The sequence below is a fragment of the Pinus tabuliformis genome, chromosome Q (assembly GCF_031772625.1).
Source record: "Pinus tabuliformis cultivar Carrire ecotype Pingquan chromosome Q, CPIR1, whole genome shotgun sequence".
Lineage (NCBI taxonomy): Eukaryota > Viridiplantae > Streptophyta > Pinopsida > Pinales > Pinaceae > Pinus > Pinus tabuliformis.
The window spans coordinates 996432570-996457220 of NC_142296.1; the positions used below are offsets into that span (position 1 = coordinate 996432570).

The window sequence follows — 24651 nt, forward strand, 5'->3', positions numbered from 1 at the left end:
TAATAATTAATGATTATATTTATTTATTTTTATTTAATTTCACCCACTCAAAATATTTTAATTAATAATATATATATATATTTATTATTATTATTATATAATTTAACTTAGTCAAAATGTTTATATAACATTACATCATCTCTTCTATACAAAATTGTCCATAATCTAGCAAATCTCAATCATAAATTTAAATTATAAACTTTCCACATTCCAAATACCCCAAATATCCCGTAGATAATCTACTTTACAACACCGAATTCATATATATATAAACAACTAAGTCCCCTATTTGTTGACCCCTATTTGTTGACCATGTTAGTACAAGAAACGTTTTATATATAAAATTGCGATTCCCCAAAATTCGATAGCTAAAGAATCCACAGATATCGATGGACTGTTAGTCTGCAGAGGCGCTGAACTAACCTGCTTTTACTTGATCCCGTCAGTTGAAGTGTTAATTGTTTAACATGGAGCTGAAGGGCAAAGTCGCATTAGTCACTGGAGGAGGAGCTGGAATCGGTGAGAGCATATCCGTTTTAAAAATTTGTTTATTGTCTTTAGGAATCACATACATATAGATAGATGAAAGCTTGCAGTCTGAGAATTGAATTCTAATACAATTAGTTCATGACAAGAATATACATTTTATTATGGATCGGATCAAGGTGTTCCTGTCATGGATATCACCATCATGCTTTAGCGTTATGATCGATCTTTCTTTCCTTTCTTCTGTCATGGACGCTTCAAAAGTCCGCCAGTTAAATAGTATAGTCTCTTTTGAATTGGGTTTTAGCTGATAATTCATTGTAGATTGGTTGGCATGTTGAGCTGTGGTCCAGTGTAGCCCGTGGGAGTCTACCACAAATAGACTAGCTTCGAGTTTCAGCACATTTCCGTATGGGCTCTACCCGTAGTCTTCGTAGCGTCATGCTCCAGGAGTTTCAATCTGGCCTGGCCCAAAAATTGGGTGGTTTTTCTTTTTTAATTTCAATCTCACCTTGCCCTAAAATTGGGTGGTTTCTCCTTAAGGAAAAAAAGGTTTCAATCTCATCTTGCCACAAAATTGGGTGGTTTCTGTTAAATTTTTTTACTGTAGATTGGTGTATTGGCACATTTAGAAAAATGACAGCCTCCAAATATTAACTGCTTAGCTCAAATTTAATACTGCATGTGACATATTGGTACAGGTGGCATACTCAGACGATTAATGGCGGAACCAGTCACCACATTTTAATGGCAGCTCGTGTTGTATTGGTCATGGGAGAAGTCCAAATGTTCCACAATTTAGACTTTTTCTGGCAATCATCACTAGAGTCTGGCTATAGAAGAATGACTACAAAAGAATCGCTGGAATTGCAATTTTTCATTGTCGAATTTGCATTTTTGATTTGGCTAGGGGTGAATGGCCCAGGGTAATTGCAACATAGAGCATAAATTCTTCCATTGGAGCCATGCTGATTTGACTCCGAAAGAATGATGCATTCACTTAAGAAGCCATCTTGATTTGGCTAGGTCATGTTGATTTGACCAGGGGAGATTGGTACATTTACCCATGGAGCCATGCTGATATGGCTAGGGGTAAATGGCCCATGATATTCACATTGCCTGTTCCATGATGGAGTGGTCTATATCTAAAGATGTTCATGTGAGGAGACACTACATCAACATAGCAAACGTATGAACTTTTCTTGTGAAGGGGAAATTTCAGCTAAGGAGAAATCTATTTTCAACTATGGAAAATGCCTTCCTTGCTAAGAGGGAGTGTGGATTTTTTGTGTAGCATCGGGAAGTATTCTCGCATGTCTACAAGTTGGCCCAGGAAGAAGACAAGTCGGCCTAGAAAAAAGACAAGTTGGCTAGCCAAAGAAGGGACGTGTCCCTTAAGTTGTCACACTCCTTTGACGAGTATAAATAGATGATGTGATGTCTCATTTGAAGAAAAAGTAAGAGCAAGTCTTTCTCTTTTCACCACCAAGTTTGACCAACATTCTTGAGGCCACACGTGTGAGAAGCTAATCAAGCTTGACCACAACTATTTGACTGAAGTTGACCGAGCTTGACTGCAAGGGTTTGACTGGCTTTGATTGCAAGGTGTTGATCGAAATTGACCACAGGCTGACTGCAAGTTTCAATGCAGACCGTAGGACCGAACTTGACCACAGGCCGAAGTTTGACTTCTTGACTAGTTTTGACCAGTGCTGACCAACTGCTAAATTTGACTAGGTTTGATTGGTATTTGACTTGGATTATTGGCACAAATTTCTAGACAAATCCCTGATTTGTAAACCTTGTTGAAGAATAATTTCTCCTAAGAAAAGTTGTTGGGTTTTCTCCTAAGGGTGTGTTTCCCTGGATCAAATTTTTGTCTCTATTGTGCATGGATGTCTTTCTATGATCTTTATTGTTTCCGTTGAATTTACTGTTGAGATTTTATGAGTGTAATTATTCAGTGATGGCCCCCTGTAGATCTCTGGCACACAAGACTGCTTCCGCAGCGTGGAGGGTCTGCGTGACTTCACCAGTCCACACAAGGGTTCAAGCAAGCTCTCAATGAAGGTATATACCCTCCTTGCTTCAGATAGATCCGAGACCATTATTGACACATGCAGAAAATCTGAAAAGTACTGCTCTGGGTTGCCTGTTTGGCGCAATTGTGTCAACTCTCTGAAATAAGCCTCCGGATCCCTCTGATCAAATCGCTCCACCACCCTCTGGGTGAAGTCCTCATAAGAAACTATCTGGGCATGCCCTAAGGTGGTCAAGCCATGAAACCACCAATCATGGGCTTCCCCCTCCAGGTGCAGCGTGGCCATCTTAATGGCTTCCTACTCTGTCATCCGGTTGAGTTGAAAGTATCTGTCCATATTTTCAACCCAAGCCCTAGCCATGCACTTGGCAATGCCATCAAAGGTTGGGAAATACATCCTCCCTATGGTTCTCTATAGCTCATAGTTCTGGGTCCCTTCTCCTCTGTACCCCTTGTTCTTCTCACTCTGCTTGATCTTGCAGTAATCTCTGAAGGAGAGGGCTTCTTTGAAGTCTTCATCCATAGACTACCACTCTCGGAAGTAATTCCCCATCTGAGGAGGGTCTTCCTCCCTTGCAGGCTCGATTTGTGCCACTGGCACGAAAGAAGGTAGTGTAGCCCGAGTCGGCACACTGAAAGAAGGGCGCTGCGCTACTGGCGAGGGGTGATCGAATGGCTAAGAGGCCCCAGAAGTTCCCCCACATAGAAACCCTCTGGGTGTGGTCCTTTCTCTATTCTGTGACTTGATCTCCTCCAGCATGTCTTTCTGCCCTGTCACTGAAGGCCCTTAGGAGGCTGTCGAAAGCCATCTCCTCCCTGCTCTTGGGCTCTCTCATTTCCTCCTCTCCGGCCACTGCTTTCCCCTTGTCCTCCGTGTCTGGAGTAATTTCTAACTCCCTTTCTCTGCTCCTGTACCTCTGCCTACGGTAGGTGAAGTTCTGGTGGTCCCCTTGTCAAATAGGAGGCAATCCCCACAGCTGAGCCAAGAACTAGGCTCTGATACCACTGTAATGCTCCAAAGTAGGAATGCAAGTGATATTAAGCAAATAAACTGTGCAGCAGAATATAAAAATGAAACACACATTAAACATCCATGGAAATGTTGCAAGCAAGGAATCGTTGAGCCATATTATTAAAAATCTGCATGCTAGATACAATATATATTAGAATGGTGCACCTGGGCTTGTCCCAATGAACAAGCAAGACCAACCCTAGGTGGGAAAATGGCTGAGCTGAAGGCTGTCCAGCTTCTGCACCACTCTGCACTGCGCTGCCCCAGTAAACTGCTGCACTGCTGAACTTCGACTAGCTGGAAAGTGCTCAAAACCGCTCAGAAAATTGTGTGATTTTAACCCCGGACTCCTTGGACAAAACCCAGAAAAACCCAGAAGGGAATTTAGCTGGTTTTGACTTTAGATTTTCGACCCCCTTGGAGCCTCTCCCCCGCTATGGCTGCCAATTTCGGCTTGCAGGAAACTGCCTGCAAATCCCTCTGCAAACTCCTCCAAAATTCTAGATTTACCTATGCTATCCAACTCTTAGCTCCCCGGATGGCTCTTGGCCACGATCAGCTGCTCCCCAAGTCCCCACGAATCGCTACTAGATGGCCCTTGCGCTGTCTCTCTGCTCAGAAATACGACTGACTAATGTGCTGGTCCAGCTAGCTGCAAACTCCAACGAAAATGCCTACACTATGCTGCCTCCTCAGTTCCCAAATCTCCCAACAAGCAATGAATCCCCTTGCTGGCCTCCAACTCCTCCTGTGTGTTTTCTGGCTGCCCAGGAATACGCAATTCCCTCTCTGCGCTGATGATTGAAGTGTGTTGTTGTCCCTGACTCCCTGAAACTCTTGTAGAACAGCCTCCCTAGGGCGGGCACGGATGGTCCCTCGCAGTAGAGGTTGAATCTCCCGGGTGAGAGATTCATGGCTAAACAATCGATAGACTTGCTAAACAACAAAGCGTACAAGTGAGCGTTTGTTTGCAAATGTAGAAGATAGTCCAAAATGAGAGCTGATCCCTCCTTATATTCCCTTGGGCCTCCTTGGCCTCATGTGGGCCCCTCCATCCACCCATTCGATTTCCCTCCAAGCATATCGAATGGCCAAGTTCGAATTCCCCATGTGGGTGGCCCACACATTCCACTAGCTGCTAAATAAAGTCGAATTTACCCCATAGTTCCTAAGTCTAAGTGTGGGGTCCTCCTCCTAAGTCAAAATTGTGTAGCTGCACCCTGTGACTAATGTTTGTGTGAAGGGACATGACAGAAGGTTTGTTTAATCCCGAGAATGCTTATTCTGTGAACTGTTGAGATGATAGTGAAAGATTATGCTTACTTACACATGTTGCTGTATGTTATATGATTCACTGTTCAATTGGGTCTGTCTTGTTCTTGTATAAGCATGCAGTAGGCATGCCTCCCTGATAGGGATTGGGAATGCCTATTTCCACTGAGGGAATTGTTTAAATCACTATAGACAGTCAGACTGGAATGTTTGTACTGGTGTAGTTTTGGCTTTAAGGTCAGCTCTTTCCTTTACTTTGACTTTAAGGTGAATAAAACTCTGTTAGTGCCTTTGGACTCTTAGACATTGCATGGTATCCTGAATGGTTGAATTCACGATTTGGCCCTGCTTCAGGGACATAGTGTTTCAGAGCAGTATGGGTACTCTAGAAAGTCCCGGTGAATCCCCTTAAGTTTCCTTTCTCTGCAGGTTAGCAGAAGTCTAGTGTCAATCTGGGGCTGGATAGCTCTTTGGATGGTTTTGCATCTGGGCCAGATAATTCCTTTGTCGCCCATGTACGAGTGTATCTGTGGTCATCCATGGTGTCGCTTTCACATGTGAATTTAACATCGTAGAGGTTTGCCTTTTACTAAAAGGTTTGGTTGTAATAGCATGGCAGTATATATTCTCGAGATGCTTCTTTTATGATAGAGTTCTGTCCAAACTTATAAATTTCAATTTTGCATTTTGAAAGGAGTTCATATAATTACAATGGAACTGAACTTACGGGATGTATGCTGCAGTCAGTTTACCTAGACAGGAAGATGTTTGCAAATATTTTTACTGGAAATATAAGTCAAAATGCTTTAGAAGGCAGTTTTATGACAAACAAGCATGCAGATAATGTCATTCTTATTTCAATGTTTAAACTCATTAGGTTTTGTAAGGATTTCCTATTGGGTTTGTGGTTTCTTTCTTGTAATTCCATTTACTATGCCCTCCCTCCCCAACTTCCTCCCTCTTTAGCCTGACAAATTTGTTTTAAAAACCAATTGCACATTAACTATAGTTTACATGATGGAATCCAGGAGATTACCATTGCAACGGTAAATTTTAAAAATGTTTTATCCTTTGCAGGACGAGCTCTTTCTCTTGCTTTGGCAAAGAAAGGTGTTCGTATGACAATTCTTGATTATTCAGAAACATCTGGTAAAGAAGTTGTTGGTGTTCTGGAAGAAGAGCATGCCAAGTTCTATCGAGATCTGGAAAAGCCCACAGCAGCATTTATTAGATGTGATGTTGCTAATCCAGGTATGGGGTTTATTACCAACTTTTTCTGTTTATATATTCTGTCTTCAGAAAGTGATACCCTGAATTTTTTTTGATACCTTGGTAATCATGTGCAGGGGATCTTGCATCTGCTTTTGTGAAGCATTTGGACACATTTGGAAGACTAGACATTTGCATTAACAATGCTGGTATAGCTGAAGAGATACCTTTTGTTAAGGATAAGAGTAGTGATGGAAGTGGTCCATGGAGGCGTACTATTGACATAAATCTAATGGCTGTCATTGACTGTACTCGCTTGGCAGTAAGTTTATATAAATGGCCATTTTTTCTGTAGTTGTAAGAACATGCTCTCAGCATGACAAAAATTACATGGATGATACGATAAAATGGCATGGTAAAATGGCCATGTTAGAGTTAATGTCCATTTTAGCATTAGGTGCCATGAACATTTTTTTGTCAACATGCTTGTTTAATTCTATTAAAATAAAACGATTATAGTACAGGGTGCATGTTACCCCCCAAAAAGAGCAGCAGATATGTTGCTACCACAATGCACATCAAGGGATAGATCTGAAGCCACATAGGCACAAACCAAAATTCATCCCTTTACAAGTACGAGTCATCATGCATGGCCTTGCAGAGAAACCAACCCCAAACCATCCCTGCACAACATCTCAGGCAACATGCAAGAGGGTAGCACATGCCCAGAGCAAAAAAACGAGAAATCTCTCTCCCACAAGTGGCTGCAAAGGTGTGCAGGGATACAGACACACCCAAAGCACAAGAAATTAAAAATATAACACAGTAACTTTCTGGCACCCATGATAGGCAGCCATAAAGTAGCCAACTCACAAGGATAGGGTGGCAGACCAGTGCTTCTTCACGAGCTAAAGCCAAGTCAGAGTGCACATCTCTAGGACCTTGTGACCTATTAACTAGCTGCAAGAGCACAAGAACTAGTCTGTTAGTGATTTCTAGCACCCAAACAATGTTGACAAATCGATGGGGTAATACCGTAAAGGACATAGAGGATAGAAACCCTAGCCACTATTCCTACCACCAGAAACAATGAAGCATAAACTGTGCTTGGACAAGGCAAAGGTCTCCATACAGAGATGCATAGCCAATTCTAGTCTGAATTGATGCCTTCAACAACTGACTTCATAATGCAATTCATAGATGGTCTAGAGTGTATGCCACCAACATCCAAAAGAAGTACAACTTGACCAGTTAAATCCTTAACCGAAATGCGTGGGTAGAATAGAAAACCCCGCATGGAAGTGAAAACCACCAATGGACCAAGCAATAGTACTATTTGACCATGTCCAAGAGCTATGTAGGCCTAGACTATGTAGCAAAGGCACGCGGCTTCACTCTAAGCCACTTGTTTGAATTCCATTGCAAACAAGCGAAACCCTATAAATAAGATTAAGGTTATGATATTCAATGTGTCTGTTGTCGCTCAAATTGTACAAGCCATATGTGACAACGATCAGGGCGGGGGCTATCACTCTGATCACCACCCTCTCCGTTCTAGCTGTCTCCCTACAATAGGCTATGGGGGGTAGTCCCTATGAAATGTGAAGATTCAAGACCCGTCGACAATCGGCAAGTCCAGAAGACACAACTGAATGGCCTAGCAACTTGGTTAATTTAGCAAGTTTAATGATTAGATTAGATTATCTTGAAACACCAGTGCCTTAAATGGAGTCAAATACTTTCTTTATGTGAATTATCTACCAAGCCACCGGATGAACAATTGCTGCCTTAGGATGCTTCACTATCCTATATGAAATGCAACACCTGAAAAACTTAAGTGAAATGCAATATCTTGGTTTATTTTAGATTAGATGCCTAACTAGGTGAATCCTTTCCCTTAGCTATTTTGAAACTAGTCTCTAGAGTAGGTTGTGGAGAGAAGCCCAGGGAAAGATAGCAATGGCTATATTAATGATACCTCCCCTGGAAATCTAACTAACCGATGCCCCAGCGCTGCAGAGACTATGGCTCTGACTACTGCAAGGCCACTGTGTTAACCACTAAAGGTGGCCCTAAAAGTTTTTCAACCAAGCTTATGCTTGGAGGTAAATTAATTAATGCAAGGCTAATCTTAGGGTGCAAATGCAAGATGAGAGATTACTTTTAGTGAGATTGTTAAATGTCTTAAGCACTTAAAGACAAATTACAATGATATTCAATTTAGAACAATGAAGTACTTAATCAATGTGTAATGGCAATCTTCACTAAAATAAAAGTTCTCAATGAAGCAAGATAAAAGGCGCCAAGAGTACCAATAGACAATTGCTCATGAAATAAACAAGTTCAATGCTTCTTTCAACAATTCTAGAGTGCCAATTATCAATAGAATGCCAATATGTGAATTAGATACAAAAGAGAGAAAGCTTAAACGAAATTAGCAATTTTCAAGATTACTCTTATCACGATTATGATTATCAATTAAGTGCTTTTGAGAGTGACTTGATTGACAATAATATAAACTTGCAATACACAATATTAGTTACACTTGTCACAAAGGGATATCCACAAGAAATGCTTATTCCATATGACCACAAGAAACAATATAATCAATTTCAATTATCCACTTAATGTGATAGCAATGACAAGTAAAGATGTTCCTTAGAACCAATGTCACATTCATCCACAATGTTATTTCTTACAACAATTTAGCCAATAATTGCCAATTCAATTAGCCTGTTAGAGCACTTAAAAGGGAGCAACAACACATATGCGAATTATGTTTTTGAAGCAAGAATGCCAAATCAATGAAGAGCACTTGAATGCAAATTGCAAAGATGCCAAAAGATGAATGCAAAATGCTGATGCAAAAAATGACAAGACACTAATGAACCTTTGACTAAATTCCAAGCCAAATCACTTCGACAACGAATGCTCATGAATTAGATTTGTTCCTTAGTTACTTGTAGTGCCTCTAATGCAATTTATGACTGTTGTAACCTTATATTCAAAGGTCTGCAAATTTATATCAGGTTTGAATAGGCTCACTTGGTCCTTCTTCTTCTTCTTCTTGGTTTGTAGTTGTCTTATCGTGATGCTCTTCTTCTTCAAATAGTGGTATATCTTCGTCATTGGAATTGATTGGAATATCCTTGGATATTTTGTAGACATGAATTTCATCAAATATAACATCCCTGCTAACTTCAATTTGTCTTCCTTTCTTGATGTATATTCGATACGCTTTTGAAGAAAGACTGTAGCCAACAAAGATTCCTTTTATGCTTGTAGCATCTAATTTATTTCGCTTGTCTTTTGGAACACGGATGTATGCGGGACACCCAAATATCAGAGATGGTCCACACATGGCTTTTTCCTTGTGAATGCTTCTTTTGGTGTCACATTATCAAGGATTCTGTGAGAATTTCTATTTTTAGATATATTGCTGCTTCTCTCCACAGAAACTTTGGTAGATCTTGATCAAATATCATAGTTTGAATACTTTCTTCAATTGTTCTATTTTTCCTTTCTGCAACTCCATTCTGCTCAGGATTGTAGGGAACAATGAGCTCTCTCTTAATGCTAACTTCTTTACAATATGCAATTAGTTCTTTTGAAGTGTATTCCCAACCATTGTCAGATCTCAAAGTCTTTATCTTTCTTTCGGTTAAGGTCTCCACTTTAGATCTAAACTCATTAAACTTTTTCAAATACGTCGTCCTTTGTCTTGAGAACGTAGAGCCATGTCTTTCTAGAATGATCATCAACAAAGGTCACATAATAAAGATGGCCTCCAAGAGATTTGTTAGACATTGGCCCACACACATCGGAATGAATGAGATCTAGTATTTCTTTAGACCTTGTGTCACTACTTGTAAAAGGTTTCCTTGTATTCTTTCCCAAAGCATATCCCCTTACATACTCCTTCACGATCTTCCTTGATTTTGGGGATGTCATTTACCATTTGACTAAGAGAGGGTATTATCTTGTAATGAATATGCCCATATCTTATATGCCATAATTCGATAGGATTGATCTCCATGTGAACTAGGGCTTGAGGAGATGGTGTTATAACTCTATATAACCTTCCTTCATAAACTCCAATGCTAAGTTGCAGGAAACGTGGCCCTAGGGGTCGTTTCCCCAGGGGAAACGAAACGAAACGCGTTTCCGGCCGTACGGCCACGTTTCCCGAAACAGAAACGTACGTTTCCCGAAACAGAAACGTGGCCGTACGGCCGGAAACACGTTTCCAGGCCGTACGGGCCACGTTTCCCCAAAATTACAGTTGTATATATATATATATATATATATATATATATATATATATATCAATGTTGTTAAAAGCGCGATCGGGATTAAATCGGCGCCGGGAATAAAGCGGAAAAAATCGGCAAAAGCGGGAAAAAAGCGGGAAAAAAGCGTTTGGCACAAAAATATTCATTTTTTTTCAATTTTTTTAATATCTAAACCATCTACAACATAAAATAAATACATTGACACATAAATATGATAAAAAAACTAATATATAAGATGTTTAATATCATTTCTAGCGCTAAAATCACACATAACATTGAATCATGTCCTGAATAGTAAGTCCTGAGTCCCAACTCAGCCTCAAAATATCAACAAAAAATATGATAATGTATCTCATCATGTCATAATGTCATATACAATAAAATGAAAGTCTAATCCTATTGATTTCCTCTGCCCCTCTTGCGAGAAAATGGCACAACTTTCTCTTTCCCTCTAGATGTAGAAGTTGGTGCCTGTGCTGGTGGAAATGGCAGTGGAGTCTGACGTGCTCTAGAAGCTGAAGAACTAGTAGTAGCAGCTACAGGAGGCTGAGGTAGACGGAGACCACGTCCTCTACTGGTGGTAGTGGTAGCCCGGGTAGGCGGTGTCACCTCCTCCTCCACCTGCTCCTCCTCCTCCTCCTGCTCCTGCTCCTGCTCCTCCTGCTCCTCCTCCTCCCCCTCCTCCTCCCCCTCATCCTGCACTAACCAATCATCAGTGGGATCCATGAGAGGCCTCTCGGTCTCAACCCTCCATTCAGCAGTGGTGTCAATCCCATCCAATGAGATGGCTTCCGTATCAGGTGTCCTCTCTAGTTGTCTCACCCACAATCGAAGATTGTAGTAGACATAGACCATGTCATTAAGTCTATGGGACTCCAACCTGTACAAAGTTCATGAAATAATAATTAATAATTAATATTATAAAAAAAATATTGTTTAAAACTTTAATGAATTCAAAAATTTATTTGGAAATTTGCAATATTTTAAATGTTTAAGTGTTAACCTATTGCGCTTCTTGTTGTGTATTTTTTCAAATACACTCCAATTGCGCTCACATCCTGAGGAGCTGCATGTTTGGCTGAGGATGCGTACGGCAAGCTTTTGCAAAAGGGGTACTCTGCCACCATACATCTTCCACCATGCGTTTACAACAAAATTACAAATAAAATTTTAAATAAACATAAGAAAAAAATGGAATTTGAAGAGACAATGAAATTTGAAACAAAGTTACAAAGTACAAACTAAAAAATACCTGGCATTTTAATCGTCCTATCAGTGACAGCCATCTCAAAGCCAAATGTGGCACCTGACATCTTATATGTCTCAATTTGTCTAGAGATCTCTATACGTTGTTCTGGAGATCTCACCATCTTCTGGACACAGGTTAATAATCCTTCCACGACCTCAGCATCAAAATCAAACCCACATGCATAAGAAAATGCAGGGTTCAGGAAAAGCCCAGCAGCATGAATGGGACGATGGAGTGTGTTGTTCCATCGCTCATCAATCACTTCCCATAGAAGGAGTTGTCTCTGAAACCCATCATCTCCCTTATCATCATAGTAGGACCGAATGGCTTCTTTGGCCCTGTCCATGGCTTCATACAAATAGCCCATTGCGGGCTTCTCACCATCAACCAACCGAAGAACCTTTACCAAAGGTTCAGTAACAACGCACACCTCCTGCACTCCCGCCCAGAAGTCTTCCTGGTATGAAACTAGTCTGCACACGGCCTCTCCTTCTGGTTTGCGGCTCATTGACGAAGCACACCACTCCTCTGAAAGAAACATTCTCTTCAAATCCCACATAGAATTCAAGAGGGATTGAAGAGATATGAAACTCGTCGCAAACTGTGTAATGGCGGGGCGCACCAACTCTTTGTTGTTGGTGCATTTTCTCATCAAGCTAAGCACAGATGTGTGATTGTAAATAAATTTTGTGATGCTTTTTGATGAGTCAACAATATCTTTGACAAATGGAATTTTCCCTATGTCCTCTAACATCAAATCAATACAATGGGCAGCACAAGGTGTCCAAAATAAAGTAGGATGCCTGTCCATAAGCATTCTACCAGCAGCAACATAATTTGCAGCATTGTCCGTTATGACTTGGACAACATTTTCTGCACCCACCTCCAAAATAAACACATCCAGCAAATCACATAAAGTTCTTGCATCTTTGATTTGATGAGTTGCATCAATAGATTTGATAAACATAGTCCCCTTGGGACAACTAACCAAGAAGTTTATAAGGGTTCTCCCCTTTTGGTCAGTCCAACCATCTGACATAACAGTGCATCCTGTTTGTGCCCATGATGCCCTAAAATCCTCCAATCTTTGGGTGCAGTCACGCTTTTCCTCTTGAAGAATCCGACTCTGAAATCATGAAGAGAAGGGATTTTGTACCCCAGGCCAACACTGGCAATAGCATCAACAGTAGGTTGGAAAAATGGATTATTCCTTACAATGCTGAAAGGAATATCACTCCAGAGGAAAAATTTTGCCATCAACCTATCAGCTTGTTCTTTTTCAGTTCTTTTTAGCATTGAACCGATAGTTGGTTGTGAACCAGGTGTGGTTCGAGGAACAAAAATGATGATGCAGCTACCGGATTGACTGACGCTGCAGTAGAACCAGTGCCACTTGGCCCACTTCCTTCAGCTGACCTTTTTAGTTGCCTTTTGAGTTCTTCTTTGGCCTCTCTAGTGTGCTCTAATTCTCCCAATGCTCTCATGGCTCTTTGGATAATTTCAGGATTTGTATTTATACAGGGCCCCACATCACGTCCAGGGATTTGTGCAAGGTGGAACTTCAACCTGTACACCCCTCCGAATATCTCCTTTCCACACAACTTGCAATTCAAGTTTTGTCTATCATTCGGAGCTTTAGGTTCACCATATTCCCAGAAAGGATCCAATTTCCTTGGCATGTTTGTTTTTGAATTTTGAATTTGCAAACCTATGGAAAAATAAGGATTAGGAAATAGGAATTTAGGATTACAAATTACAATTTAGCATTTACAAAATTACAAGTTACAAATTTACAAAATCCCAAGTTACCCAACCAAATGGCAAATGCCAAAAAACAATGAAAATCAAAAAACATAAACAATGTTTAAAAAAAATGAAAAAAAAATAAAAAATTGGTTTCCATAGTCATACCAAGTTACCCATCCCAAATCAATGAAAAATTACAAAAAAATCTTTAAAAACAATAAACATTGAAAACAAATGGTGCCCATATGAAATTTCTCAACCAAAAACAATGAAAAACAAAGTTTATAACAAGGAAAACAAAAAAAATTTAATCTACATACCGTTTTTATGGACAAATTGGTGATCTTGTCTTGGATTTCTCCTAAAACCACTTGGATTCGCTCCCAAACCCTTCAGCTCTCCTCCACAAGGCGTCTCCTCCTCCTCCGCGCGGCGAAAGTCAGAAATGACTAATAAAAAATCGATTTTCATAACTTAAAGCCCGCTGCCCCGCGCCTCGGCGCTTTTTTCAATAAAAATCGCGATTTTTCCGAAAAACTCGCAATTTTTTCAAAAAATCGCGATTTTTTCGGAAAAAATTGTTATAAAAAAAAGCCCACGATTTTTTGGGATAAAAATCGCGATTTAAGCGGGATAGTGATAAAATCGCGATTTTTTGAAAAAATCGCGATTTTAACAACACTGATATATATATATATATATATATTTTTTTTTTAAATTTGTTTTTAATTTTTTTTAGGGTTTCTAGGATGTTCTAGAAACCTATTCTAAAGTTATAAAAGAGCAGTTTGTCTCATTCTCTCATCACACTATTCAGCAAGTCGTTTCTCTTGGAGACTGGCAGTTGTTTCAGCTAGGGTGTTTTGAGCAGTGAGCAAAGTAGATTTCAGCAGCAGGAGAAAGAGATTTCAGCAGCAGGAGAAAGAGATTTCAGCAGGATTAGTCTTTTGTGACTTGTCTCTATAATTCTTGCAGCCTTATAGTCTTTATTGTACTTGCAGCCTCATATACTAATATAAATAAAGGCTGATTTTGGATTTTCCAGTTCCTATATTTTTATTTTCATTATGTGATTATTCATGACTCATGAGTAAATGTGATGTAAATTTAATCTTAATGTTTAAATGTAATAAATTATAATCATATAATGTAAATGTATCATTAATGCTTTATGATTGCACATATATATATTAATAATTTTTAAATATTTTTAATATATATATATATATATATATATATTCGTGTTTCCCCGTTTCCAAAATTTGGGGAGGTCGCGTTTCGTATCGCTTCCCGTTTCGGAAACTCGTTTCTGTTTCCCCGTTTCGTGCAACTTAGCTCCAATGACTTTTGCCTTATCAATGTTTGAATCCTTTGCCCAAACCAAAACTTTACTTTCTAGCTTCAATGATGTAGATCCAAGGCCCTTGACTGCATAACTATTGTTGTCTCCTAGCTCCACTACATGAGATGATGGTTCCTTCGATAGAGTATGAAGTTGTCCACTTTCTCCCGTCATATGTCTTGATGCTCCACTATCAATGATCCATGCATTGTCATCATCAAGAGTACCTATAAGTGCAACCAAGAATCTTGACTTTCCTATATAGGTTGTAGATGATCCTTTCGATCCAATTTCTTGCAATTCTTGTGATATTGAATCCCATCTTCAAGTAACTTGTCATAGAGGGAGTAACCTTTTCTTCCAAGCCAACAAAGTGATCTCCAATTTTCTTCAACCTTAGCTCTGATACCATGTTGAGAAATCAATGCTTATGTGAATTAGGGTTTGATTCCTCTTCCTTGATAATCACTTGTGAATTATGCTGGATTCTTTTACATATTAATTTGTTTATCTTTCATCAAGCAATTACCAATTATATGTATATGAAGATCACAAGAACAAGAGACACAAGATGTAGGCACTCAACCAGGGAAAAACCCCTATAAGGGGAAAACCCAGTCAAGAACTCTTCCTTCAGTAGATTCAAATCAAGATGAGACACTTCTAGACTTCTTAGACCTAGACAAAGACCTCCTCCAACCACCAAGTCAACCCATCCATTTTGTACAATGTCCTTCTCAAAGTCTCCAAGTACTAGCTTCACTGCAAGAACCTCAGCCCAGAATCTCGGCCCCTAGCTTCAGGATTTCGGCCCCCAACTTCAAGCTATCGGACTTGCAGTAGAGACAGAATTTTGGCCCTGCAATTTGCCCAGAAACTTCGCACATGTGAGAGATAGATAGCCCAAAACCCAATTTAGATCTTGTAATATTCCTACTTAGGAAATACAGTGATAAACAAAGCAAATAATAACATGCACACACAAAATTTCAAACTTATAAGTGAACACCCAGAATTCCATCAAAAATAACACTCAACTGAGCCATTTTATTAAATAAAACTGTAGTACAATGGGGGTTTGGTGTGAGTGCACCTGGGCTTGCCAAAAAGGCAAGCTAGACAAGCCCCAAGTGGAAAAATGCAATGCCCAGATGCTGGAATGTGTAGCTTTAGCTATGACAGGACCGTAAACAGAAGTAAAACAGTGAAGGAGATTTTATCCTGAACCTGTAATTATTTTTTCTAAATCTTACAAAATTAACTAACAGATTAACTGACAGCACTGTTGAGGGTACCTACCTGTGCCCTTGCGGTTGATGATGCCTCTAGCTCCCTGCTTCGGTTACCAAAAGACCGAATACACCTAGCCAAACTGAGCAGAACCTGGCTACTCAGTCCAGTAAGCTTCTGAGATGAAGCAGACTGTTCCCCCGTGCCGAGAACCTTAGAACAATTCAGGCTCTTCCTGTGGATAATTTCCGTTGATGAAGTTCCTCCTTCAGAATTTCTTCCCTTCCTGTTTTTACCTTCCTCTTCCTCCGATCCCCATCTAAATTTCTGTTTTGTGGTTTTATCCGGTTTCTTGGCGGTGGTCGCTCTTCCACCAGCAGCCCACCGCTTAGTCTGCTGGTGACACCCTTCCATGTCACGTATCATCTCCCATATTTCTTTTTAAGGTCACGTATATATATTTTATGATTTAATAAATTACATTTCTTTATGTTTGATTAAAGTACTCTTTTTAATATAAAGATTATAACATGATACTAAGTACCCCTATTAATTAATTTCTTATATACATTATTAATTATTTTATATATTTTATTAATTATTTTTAATTATTTTTATTAATAATCTGAAATATATAATTTATATAGCCCTCTTATAGTATTTACCCATACATTAAGCAATATGGGTGTTGATGGATGAGTAGAACTTCCATTCAAAGAAGTGTCATGGTATTTAGTACTTATAGTTAATTTAGTATATAAATACTAGTGCGGTGTATGCGACACATGCATATGTAGCTATCATATGCATGCATCGTATGCCTGCTATTATTCTTGCGTTCTCTATATTTATAGATAAGTCGTTACAAGCTATGCCCTACACTGCCCTGGAGAAATTGCACTGTCTACTACAAAGGATCTACTATATGACGTCCTTTTGGTGCTCAGAAAATTCTGGGAAATTAACCCCAGACTCCTCTCAAATAACCCACCAAAACCCAGAAAGGGTTTGGCCTAGTTCCGACCCTCGAAATTTACCCCCAATTACCATGTGCTCAATAAGTGGCTGGAAATTACACCCCTCAAGGAAAATCACTGCTCCAACACTCCAAAATGATGCAAAATGCTGGGGCTCCACTCCTTCGGATAACTCCCTAAATTCCCCAGCTCAAATCAACTCCCAAAGCCACCTTCCTAACTCCCACGTCCACCTAGGAAACTCCTCCTGCACGACCCACGCAGTCACAGAAAGGGCCACGCTGCTACAACAAGGGCTCTCCCAAAATATATCTGATCTTCCCCAAAATCTCCAACAATAGATGATGCAATACTCCCCCTAGAATCCTCCACAAGTTTGCTGCTCTTTGCTGACCCCTCCAAGGTAATTCGTACTCTCTCCTACGCCCAGAAAGCAACAAGGAAGCCCCACGAATTCCTGTGAAAATGCTGAACTAGCTCGCAATGGTTACGACTTCCCTCCTTGGGCTGGCACTCAAAGTCCACCGAAGCAAGGGGTGAGAAACTCGCTTGAGAATCTCGGGTGCAGACTTGGCTCAACAGCTCAAGCGTGTTAGGTGCAAGTAATTGTCAAAGTGTCAAAAGGTACAAACTGATGTGAGCCTCCTCTATTTATCCTTGGCTGCCTCTTCCTCATGTGGGACCCATCATCATGTGCCTTTCTTCCCCAAGAAGCTTGAGTTGCTTAGTGGTGTGTATTTTTCTCTTGGGTGGCCCCCACATTCCACTAGGGGCTCGATTTGCCTATCTTTCCCTTGTGCATGTGCATTCCTTAATAAAAAATTGGAAGTGGGGTCCTCCAACCCACTTCTCCTAAGTTGGAAACCAAAAATGTCAAAAATTGGGCAAAAATTATATTCTCACTTAGCAATAGTTGCTAAGTGGGAATATCACAATCCTCCCTGCCTAAATGTTGCTTGTCCCCAAGCAACTGCAAAGATGGGTGTTGAAGTACCTGCTCACCCTCCCAAGTGGCATCCTCATCAGGCAAATTCCTCCATCTGACCAAAAATTCTTTGATGACCTTGTTCTGCAACTGCCTCTCTCTGGTGTCCAAAATAGCCTCTGGCTCCAATATCAAATGCCCCTCATCATCCAAGGATGATAACTCCATAAATGTTATCACCTATTGTCCCAGTGCCTTTTTCAGGCAAGACACATGGAATATATTATGGACCCGACATCCTGGAGGCAACTCCAACCTCCCCAACCCACTTGGTGACCCGGTATGGCCCATAAAAATGGGGCTTAAGCTTCTCGACCCCCTTTTTCTTGAGTGTGGACTGCTTGTATGACTGAAGTCTTAGGAAAACCAAATTTCCAACCTCAAATTGCCTCTACTTTTCCCTTGTCCGCGTACAACTTCTGCTGGTTTTGTGCAGTCTGTAAGTTGTCCTTCAGAGGCCGGAGGATATCCTGACTCTCCTGTATCCAATCCTTGGCCCTAGGGGCCCTGCTGTCTTCAAAAATCATGTCAGCAAAAGTCAATGCATCATAACCGTACAAGGCTCAGAATGGAGACATACCTATGGACATGTGGTACGTTGTGTTGTAGTAGTACTTGCCCAAATGCAACCACCATATCCATGCATGTTGCTAGCTCGTCACATAATTGTGTAAATAACCCTCTAGTGATTTGTTCACAATCTTGCTCTGCCCATCGATCTGGGTGTGGTAGCTAGTGCTCAGAGTAAGCTTTAGTACTCACCAGTCGGAATAACTCTTGCTAAAACCCTCCCATAAAACTGCTGTCCCGGTCACTAACAATGGTCTTGGGAAGGCCATGAAGTCGAAACACCTCCTTGAAAAAAAGTTCAGCTACCTGTGAAGCTGAAGACCGAGTTGAAATGGCAAAAGAAGTGGGCAAACTTGGTCAATCTGTCGACCACCACATAGATGCAGTCCTTGCCCTGCACTGCAGGCAACCCCGTGATGAAAACCATCGAAGTAGTCTCCCATTTCCTGGGACAGGAAGAGGCTGCAATACCCCAACAGGCGTGTCTGCTCACCCTTGTTCCTTTGGCATGTGTCGCACTCCTCGATGTACCTCAAAACATCGTCCTTGAGGCCCTTCCACGAAAAATGCTCCCTGATAGCCCTGTATGTCTTGGTGAACCCCTGGTGTCCTGCCAATGGTGAATCATGGGTGGCTTGCATAATCTTCTCCCTTAATTGAGAGTTGGGCACCAAATAAATCCGGTCCTTATAGTAGATTACCTTGTTCGTCAACTTGTACCGGTCATCCATAGCTGTAGCCTGTACCATCAAGAACCTCACATGCATGGCAGTCCTTGGAATACTCCACTAGCAACTGTGCCCTCCAATCTGGTGCAAGACTCATAAGTGAAATAGTGGCCGACCTCCTAGACAATGCATTTGCCACCACATTTTTCCGACCCTTGACATACTCAATGTCAAAATCGTATGCCTGGATCTTGCTTACCCACTTTTGGTGTCTCTCTTGCAACTGTTTCTGCTCTAGAAAAAAATCTGAGGCTATTGTGATCTGTCTTCACTTGGAACCTGTTGCCCACCAGGCACTGTCTAAACTTGGCAAACGCATGCATGATGGCCAACGTCTCTTTGTCGTAAATGGAGTATATTTGTTCGTGGGGAAGTAGCTTCTGACTCTCAAAAGCAATCGGGTGTCCCCCTTGCATCAAGACCACTCCTATGTCCTCCCTTGATGCATCACACTCAAGCACGAAGGGTTGTGTGAAATTTGGAAGTGCCAACACTGGACAACTGCTCATCACCTGCTTGAGGCGCTTAAAGGCCTCCTGCGCCTCGTTTGTCCACTCGAATGCACCTTTCTTGGTCAAATCAGTGAGGGGTGCTGCCAACTGTGAAAACCCCTTCACAAACTTCCTGTAGTAGGTGCAAATGCCCAAAATCCCCGTAGCTCTGTCACACTCTTGGGTGTAGGCCAGTCCAAAATGGCCCTGATCTTCTCCTGGTGCACCCTCACCCCATCTTCTCCAATGATGTGCCCCAAGTAGAGCATCTCTGTGAGCCCAAACTCGCACTTGGACAGCTTCGCGTAGAACTGCTGTCCCTCCAAGATCTTGAGCACCTCCTCTAGATGCTGCAAGTGCTCCTCCCATGTCCTGCTATAGATCAATATGTCATCAAAGAAAACAAGGACATAATGCCTCAATTGCCCATGAAATACATGGTTCATGCAGGATTGGAATGTGGTTGGTGCATTGGTTAGCCCAAAGGGCATCACCAAAAACTCAAAATGTCCATAGTGGCAACAAAAAACTATCTTGGGAATGTCCTGCTCACGTACCCTAATCTGGTGGTACCCCGAATGCAGGTCTATCTTAGAGATGTACTTGGCCCCTCTAAGCTTGTCCATCAACTTGTCAATCCAGGGAATGGGGTACTGGTTCTTCAAGGTCTTCTTGTTGAGGGCATGATAACCAATGCACATCCTCAATGTACCATCCTTCTTCTTCACTAGGACAACTAATGAAGCGAAGGGGCTAGAACTGGTCCTGATATGCCCCAAGGCCAACAACTCCTGAATGGCTTGCTCAATCTCATCCCGATAGGCCTTGGGATGTCTGTAAGGGGTTGTGATGATCGCCTGCACCCCCGACTCTAGCTCGATGGTGTGCTCAAATCCTTTGTCAGGTGGCCATCTTGACGGAATGTCCCCAGACACTATTGGTTACCTGTCCAAGATAGCTTGAATATTCCGGTGGGGCGGCTTGGGCTGACTTCCAACCTTTGAAATCCTCAACTCCACTGCCCACTCGATGTCCCCATGTCTCAAATCAACCTCCATCCAATGTGTCGAGACTGTTTGTGGTGGGTATGAGTGCATGCCCCTCAAGACAACCAACTTCCCATCTGGCCCCACGAACTCCATCTCCAGCTTCCGCCAATTAGTAGTCACTCGCCCAAGAGAGTAGAGCCACTAGACACCCATCACCACATTGGTGTCCAGTACATCCACCACGAAGAAATGATCAGTCACTAAGTAGTTCCCCATGGTCACTGTCAAAGCAGGGACATATCAAGTACACTGCATGGTCCTATCCCCCGACACAAGAACTGAAAACCCCTCAAACTCCTCTGTAGTAATGCCCCGCCTCTAAACCATCTGCGCATCAATGAAGTTGTGGGTGGCCCCACTATCTACCAAAACTGAGACACGCTGTCCCTGCACTGTGCCTCGGATCCTCAGGGTCAAAAATTTGGGAACCCCACACAATGAAGCAAGCACTCCCCCAGTTGGTGCGAAAGGTGCTCCCCTAGGTGGTGGTGGTGGAGGTGGTCCCCTCGTTGCATGTGTCTCGCTGTCACCCCCATCTACCTCCAACTCCATGTCATCCTCCTGGTCATTATCAGAGAAGACCTCAATGTAATGGACCTTGCCACCTGTGCATCTATGACCTCATGCCCAAGGATCTTGACAAGTGAAGCATAGTTTCCTTCGTCAGAGGTCTCTCCTAGTCTCCCCATCCAACTGTCCATGCCCCTGGTTAGCTCTCGGTGGTGGAGCCCTGGTGTCACAGCCCCTAGGAGGGAAAAGAACTTGTGGTGGGATTGGTGCCCTAGTATTTGGGATTGCGTCCTACAAATCCCTGGTGGAATTCATGAACTCCAACAGTGTGACGGGTCTGCGAGATCTCACTGACCCTTGTAAGTGCTCAAGCAACCCCTTGACAAAAGTGCAAACTCTCCTAGCCTCTGATAGGTTCGACACCATCACAGATACCCTCAAAAACTCTGATATGTACTGCTCAGGGTTGCTGGTCTGTTTGAGTTGCGTAAGCTCTAAAAAATGGGCCTCTAGGTCCTTTTGGTCAAAACGCTCTATCACCCTCCATGTGAAATCCTCATAAGAAGTTACACTTGCATGCCCAAGCGTAGTCAGTCCATGAAACCACCAGTGGTGGGCTTCACCCTCCAAGTGTAATGTAGCCATCTTGATGGCCCCTACCTCTGTCATCCGACTGAGTTTGAAACATGTGTCCAACTTCTCCACCCAAGCCCTGACGGTGCACTTGGAAGACCCATCAAATGTGGGAAGGTACATCCTTACTATGGTGTGCTGTAGCTCTGTGCTTTGCGTGTTGGAACCCCCTGTGTCCCTGCCCCTTTCGTTCTGCTTGAGATGGCATAAATATTTGAAGGAGAGTGTAACTCGAAAATCATCCCCTATAGACTACCACTCCCGGAAATAATCCCCCATGGGCATCTCGTCGTCCCGAGGGCAAAAACGTGGGTAAAGTAGTCCTGGTTGGTCCATTGAAAGCCCGCAGGTGAGTAGTTGGTGAATGGTGGTCAAATTGGTGGGATGCTCCTGAAGTTTCCCCAAATAGAAAGTCTCGATGCAAGCTCTTATCCCGATTTTGCTGCTTGATTTCATCTAACATCTCCTTCTGCCCTCTGGTCAAATCATTTAGGGCCCTCAAGAGGTTCTCAAATGTTATCTCCTCTTTACTCTTTGGCTCCCCCATATTCACCTCCACCAAGCCCTGCTTTAGAGTCTCAGTATTTGGTCTAATCTCCAACTCTCTTTCCCTGCTCCAGTACCTTTGTCTCCAGTAGGTAACGTTCTGCCTATCCTCCAAGGTCATAGGAAAATCCCACGGCTGAGCCAAGATCCGAGCTCTGATACCACTGTAATATTCCTACTTAGGAAATACAGTGATAAACAAAGCAAATAATAACATGCACACACAAAATTTCAAACATATAGGTGAACACCCAAAATTCCATAAAAAATAACACCCAACTGATCCATTTTATTAAATAAAATTGTAGTACAATGGAGGTTTGGTGTGAGTGCACCCGGGCTTGCCAAAAAGGCAAGCTAGACAAGCCCCAGGTGGAAAAATGCAATGCCCAGATGTTGGAATGTGTAGCTTCAGCTATGCCTTGCGCTGCCTTAGAGAAATTACATTGTTGGCTACAAAGGATCTGCTGTATGACCCCCTTCCGGTGCTTAGAAAATTCCGGGAAATTAACCCCGGACTCCTCTCAAATAACCCACCAAAATCCAGAAAGGGTTTGGCCTAGTTTCGACCCCCAAAATTTACCCCCAATTACCACGTGCTCAACAATTGGCTGGAAATTATACCCTTCATGGAAAATCACTGCTCCAACACTCCAAAATGATGCAAAATGTTGGGGCTCCACTCCTGATAATTCCCTGTTGATTTGGGGTAGCATCAGATGTGCTCTAGCAACGAAATTTGGTGGAGAGGTTGTGGCACATGAGATCTCCAATGCCCAGAAAGGGTTTGGGCATATTCTAAACAGTTCAAGAGATATTAAAATAATTAATATTTTTAATGGAGTCCCTAAGTCTAAACTTAGGGAAAATAAAATATTAATGTGGATTAATATGAAACTGTGTTAGAATGGTCCAAAAGACATGGATCAAGCCAGATCTAATCTTAGCCATTGATTAGGGACTTAATCTTGGTCGTTGATATGTCAACAGGAAAAGTATAAGAGAAGTCTTGAGGGTCACTTGGAGAATACACCAGAGTGATCATTCATTCTATTCTCTAGAGTGGGGTTTGCTAAGAGAGATAGAATTAGTGATCGGGAGATGCCGCTGAGGGGCATTTGAGTACAAAGAGACAAAGAGGCAGAGATAGTGCCGGGATAGCAACACAGTAGCCAATGAGAGTGATGCAGAGTTACCCAGGGCTCACGCAGGGCCACGCAGAGGACGCCGGGAGCTCGCAGAACCTCAGAGAGGCCAGCATTGCTGACGCAGAGGGCTAGAGGGCTGACGCAGGGCCTCCCAGGGCTGACGCAGACCCATCCGGGGTGACGCAGGGCCAGCATGAGGCAGAGAGGGGCTGACGGAGTCCAGAGAGAGGCTGACGCTGGGGTTTCTGGGGCAGATTGGTGCTGAGTATTGAAGTTTCTAACTTTTTTTAGTTAGAAACCCTCCATGCACTTTTATCTGATTTATTCCTACCTACTTGTTATTTTTCCTTAACAAGTTATTTACAATGTAAATACTGAAAATAAACACTAGTGCATGCTCAACATATTACAGATCAGCAACTAAAAGAAACAAGAACAAACACACCATATGACACCATTATTTTTGGACTAATGTCCTCAGAAAAACCCAATGCGGGAAAATCGGTGCAACTATCTGAGGGTTTCCTTATTAAGCAATATCAGAGTACAATCTGGGTGCCGAAACTGGCCTACCCAACAAAGAATTTCCTTACCAATAATATGTCTAGGTTTCTGACAAATCTACTCGCTGAAACCCCGGATAATCCTTCTGGCAGCTACTCAGCACCAATCTGCCCCAGAAACCCCATTGTCAGCCCAATTTGGACTGCGTCAGCCTCTCCTAGCCTAGCGCTGGCACCGCATCAGCCTATCTTGGCCTACGTCAGCTGTCTGAGCCTCTGCGTTAGTTACGCTGGCCCCTCTGGTGCTCTGCGCAGCACTGGATGCTCCTGCATCTCTCTGGCTGCTATCTCGGCACTATCTCTGCCTCTCTGTCTCTCTGTACTCAATGCCCCTGAGCTGCTCTCCCGATAACTGATTCTATCTCTTTTAGCAAACCTCGCTCTAGAAAATAGAATGACTAATCACTCTGGTGTGCTCTCCAAGTGACCCTCAAGCCTCCTCTTATACTTTTCTTGTTGACATATCAACGGCCGAGATCAAGTCCCTAATCAACGACTACGATTTGATTTGGCTTGATCCATTTCTTTTGGACCATTTTAACACAGTTTTATATTAATCCACATTAATATTT

At 42.1% G+C, this 24651-nt stretch overlaps 1 pseudogene across 1 annotated transcript in view; it reads left to right on the forward strand.

Moving 5' to 3' along the window:
- The first annotated feature begins 290 nt into the window (after positions 1-290).
- LOC149222824 (uncharacterized) overlaps positions 291-24651 on the forward strand; it is a 369394-nt pseudogene continuing 345033 nt past the window's right edge. The window contains exons 1-3 of the transcript XR_016249667.1: positions 291-519; positions 5889-6062; positions 6158-6342. The product of XR_016249667.1 is annotated as an uncharacterized LOC149222824 (transcript). The remainder of the gene's footprint in view (positions 520-5888; positions 6063-6157; positions 6343-24651) is intronic.